The 4,857-nt window shown below is 42.9% G+C and overlaps 1 pseudogene; it reads right to left on the bottom strand.

Annotated features, from left to right (window-relative positions):
- Window positions 1–4,179: 4,179 nt before the first annotated feature.
- On the bottom strand, window positions 4,180–4,770 carry LOC116075415 (annotated as a pseudogene).
- Window positions 4,771–4,857: the final 87 nt, after the last annotated feature.

Below are 4,857 nucleotides of genomic sequence, written 5' to 3'. Positions count from 1 at the left end.
ATGTGTGTGTGTGTGTGTGTGTGTGTGTGTGTGTGTGTGTGTGTGAAGGATGTGTACATATGAGCGCAGTGCCCACAGAGACCAGAAGAGGGCATCAGATCCCCTGAAACTGGAGTTACATAGCACTGTAGACTACCTGATACAGGTGTTGGGAATTGAACCCCAGAACCCCTGTAGCTGCCCAGTCATCTCTCTAGACCCATATAGAACATTCTACCTAAGGTCACCTCCTGATGGCTCAGCTTTGACTTGGTGAGAGGGCTACAGACACAGCCATCTGTCAGCACAGGGCAATGAACAGTGTTCACACCTGAGCTTCCCACCAGGTGGGCCCAGGTTTGCCCAGATCCACATTGGGTCCAACTTCTTTCCCCATCCAAGATGCTTCCTCCTGCATTTATTCACAAGAGTACTTGATTCCTAAGAAACACTGTAGAGGGAAAAAGAAATCTCTTGTACTTCCAACCACTTAGGATCTGCCCATGAACTCTAGGAGGGGCCCTTTTCAATTCATTATCTCATTTCCCTCCTGAGTCCCCCCTGAGAGACCCCCACAAGGGGAGACCCTCTCTCAAGTCACAGGAGAACACGGCCACCCAAAGACTCACAAGAGACCGATCTTGATGCAAACAGCATGAGGTTTATTCGGGGGGTGGGGGGGGAACCAGTACACTAGGGCTGAGCTTGTAAACCACACAGGGGCAGAGGAGCTCGACCAAGAGCACAAGAAGTGTAGGGTATTTAAAGGAAAAAAACCACAAACCAGGGGGAGTGAGGGAGTACCCAAGGAAACATAACATAAAACAGTGGAAAATTTCAGAGGGACCCATCCCATGATTTAGTCAGGGTCATGAGGAAAACATCTTGCATACTCATTATTCTCAAGAATGCGGTTTTATCATCCTCATTGTCATTCACTTTGTGGTTGAGCTTCCCTGGAACCACCTAGATGATTTACATCCTGCCTTTATGTTCAACCACTTCCTGGAACTAGCCAGCCTACATTCTTGGCTTGTTTCAGAGAAAATTTTCCATGCCCTTTAAGTAAAAGCTTATACACTATATATTTCTACTAAATGATCCTTTCTTCTACCCTTCATTCCTCACTTCTTTTAGTGTATAGTTCTAATCATAGAACTAAATATCAGCATCATCATATTCTAGATTTTCCTGGCCTTGCAAAGTATAATATTGTTGGCTTAACATTAAAATCTGAACAGCACTTACTCTTTCTCTAATAAAAGTAACTAATCTGTTCAGCACACATGGACCTATAGTTAAGAGCAAGAGTAGGATCAAAAAAGGGGTTCAGCAAGGGAAGACACCAGAATAGTCATCCACGGGGATTTACTAAACCAACTCTCAAACCAGTTTTGCTGTGCTTCTATATTTCTCTGTCTTTTATCTAGTCATTCTCTGAGCTTACTTATGGAGTCTCTAATGACTCCTGAATGGTTTACATAAAAGCAACATTCTTCCATATTTAAATCAATGGCAGCTCTTAACTCTCCATAAGCCTTATGCTGCAATGCCATAGCGGATGTTCCTGTAGCTGCCCCTGCAGTCTCTAAGTCCAGTCTTCACATAACTGTCAGGGGAGCTCCTTAACTCTCTTCTATTGCCAGGCATTACCTTACTAGGCTCCTAGGCTTCCTAGCTTCTCTTCTTTCCTGTCTTTATCTCCAGCTCTCCAGCCTCTTATTTCTTCTGACTCTCACACTAGACTCCATCTTCAAAGACTTTCTTTTAAACGTTCTATCTCTTCACTATGCCCTTTTACAGTCCTTCTGCAACTTTCCTTTTTCTTTCTCTGTTATAAAACACTTTCTCAGCTACCTGCACTTGTTTTCTTAAGGACTTGTCACTTCTAACTTTCATAGTCTTTCAACTCCATCAGAAATCCAGGAATGACTGAATAATAGAGAATATATTTGAAGCCTAACACAGCTTCCAAAAATATTGCCAGCTGATAGAGACTGATGGACCCATGGACAGTCCTTACTTCAAAACATTGGAGCATCAATCTTCAGCTTTCTGGCCCGTGAATGTCTGGAAGCAGGAGCATTAAGGACTCACCTATTCTGTCTCGGTAGATATAAGCTGTCCTAGGCCAGTGTGTCCTTTTTGGACAGTATTATCTGCAGATGAAGAGGCAACTTTTGCCTAGTGGTTGTCTCACCACAGCTGGAGTAGCTCCAATGATACTCAATTTCTTCTTTGAGTCTGAGAAAGGAATGCTGTCAGGCACAAACAAGTCTCTAGTCAGATGAATAAATAATATCAAATGCCACATTCTGTGGATTTCTGATGTTTCTATGTAAGAGTAATTAAGAGGTTGTTTTTACTTTACTCTATGTAAAGTAATCTGGATTACTGTCTGTGAACTACTCTCAGCTATTTTTAATTAAAATCTTGAAATCACCCTAACAATAAACTCAGAGCCATGAATTTGCTAACTTTGCCCTAAACTCACAGGTCTAAACATCTCAGATCTGTCTATAATAGCAGTAAAAGAAGGACTGGGTCTAAGCCCTGTTTACTACGGAAATAAAAGAATTACTTATAAGCCTACAGACAACTCTTACTGAAGCCAGAAATCTCTTAAGTGAGTATAGAAAACGTCATCTTTTGGTCTTGAAGTATGCACAACAGAACTGTATTAGCGACACCTCTCAGTCAATAAGAACACTATTGTACACCCAATCTTAAAAACAAATTCTCAATTTAAAAGCTCTTAGTCATTTCTTGCATACCAGTTTAACATGTAAATAGTTTATAACACAAGCCTCAACTTTTACCAATCACTACTACAAATATAGGATACAAAACTCAAAACTAATAATATAAATATTAAAGCAAACTTTCTGGAAATAAGCTGTGTATCAGAAGAAATACTCAAATACTTGACCAAATTCTAGTCACATGATGCTTCCAGTTTAAATTATCTATGCACTAATCAAATCATTTTCAGTACAGAGTAAATATTATCAGAAGGTCCTTTTACCAAAGATAACTTTGATTTTGTATCAAAATAAATTCTGTACCAAATAGGAATATGTGATTTTAACTCAATAACAAGTTATAAGGCTTTCTATTAAATGAGGTTATAACTATACAATTAAATCTGGCTACTTTTCCCTATTCTAAATATGACCAGTTTTACATTTCCTAGAAACACAACCTATCAACAACCCTGTCCAGCTCCAAAGCCCAGGGAACTGGGTCAAAGACTCTTCAGAACTTCTTCAAGCTGAACGGGAGATATCAGGGGGGTGGGGAGGAAAAACAGAATTAGTCTTCTGATGTCTGTTTCTTGACTGGATCAGGCTGAAGTTCAGGACACCAGGAGTTCAAGCAGGCCAGTTTAGCACGTCTGATGAAGGAATTCACCAAGGCTATACATTTCTGCAACATATGAATCTTAAATTAATCTCAAATATATATATATATATATATATATATATATATATATATATATATATATATATATTTGATTCTCTGGAATCTAGCTTTCTGGAAGGTGTAAATACTTCAAGAATCTTTTCCCCAAAACACTAAAACAAAACCTTTACTCATGAATGCAAAAAGATCTATCTGGGTGGTATTTGGGTTCTCAGCACCTCAAAGTCTCCAAATAAGAAAGTCTCCACTTCTGATATAAAGGACAAGATAAAATTCCTTATTTTGCTAATACTAAGAGTGCACCAGCTGTTCCAGGTGCATTTGACCAAGGACTAGCAGGGAAGGCATCTCCCACTGGCTCAGTAACAGACAACTGCATGTGCAAAACAGCCTCCCCCCAGCAACAGCCGTTTCATCCAGTCACCTGATCACCAAGCTTCCATTCCAAAGGGAGGTGAATTCTAGGCTCTCTAAATCCCATTCATCTCGTAGAGACACAGATCTTTTAAGTAAGTTCACTGTCCTTGGGGCTACAAGCCACATTCCGGGGAGCTGTGTGCCCACAATATAGGCATGATTCCTCCCATCTCCCCCCAAGCCTTGGGATGACTCCACCTACTGGGTTCCTGGTCTTGATACATTCCTCAATGTTTCCAACTCACTCTCCCTGCCACCTGCTTGACATGCTTGGCTCCCACACACTACCTTCCCCTGCCTTTCTCTGTGCTGTGACCATCCAGTTTCTTCCAAGGGCATTTTCTATTGTTTCAGCTCTCCCTAGATTTTCTCATTTGCTAGCAAAAAGGCCCCTACAGCTACCAGGGCCCTCAGTGCCACAGCCCCTGCCAGCACTGTCCTCACTGATGCCCAGTTGCCCTCCTGCAGACGACGGGCCTCCTCCAGGACCCCTTCCCCGTATAAAGCTGTGAACCCTCCCCAGTCCCCACTGCTGGGGATCCAGTCAGCCAGGCATGTCTCCAGGTAGGCCACCATCCAATCCTGCACTTGTCCCACCAATGGCTCCATTTCTTTGTTGATATTCCCAGCACATAAGACAGCCCCAAAGACAAAGAATGCCACAAGATGGCCCCAGTTAGGGCCCCCTTGGAAAAGTTCATCAGATACCTGGGTGAAGCTTTGCTGGGCTGAACCTGGGGTCACGTAGAGCTGAGTGGCCAGGTCAGAGATGGTGCAGTGGAAACGGGTCTCAAACTCCTCTCCAGCAACCTGCATGGCTTGGCGCAGTGGGTCGCCTGCTGGGCCTTCCCCAGGGCCAGTTCCACAGACATAACCCTTCTGCCTCAGCTTATGGCCTACAAAGTGAGCCACTAGAGCCCGTGTATCTGGGGTTGAGGCTGGGGTTGCCATCTGGGTGGCCAGCCTGGATGGCTGTTGCTGTCCCGCAGCAACATAAAACAGTAGGTTACCTGGAATACGAAGTTAGAAATAGATAGG

This window comes from Mastomys coucha, unplaced genomic scaffold, assembly GCF_008632895.1.
Source record: "Mastomys coucha isolate ucsf_1 unplaced genomic scaffold, UCSF_Mcou_1 pScaffold3, whole genome shotgun sequence".
In the NCBI taxonomy this organism is placed as follows: Eukaryota; Metazoa; Chordata; class Mammalia; order Rodentia; family Muridae; genus Mastomys; species Mastomys coucha.
Note: the sequence above shows the minus strand (reverse complement) of the source record. Positions and strands in the feature narration are given on the sequence as shown.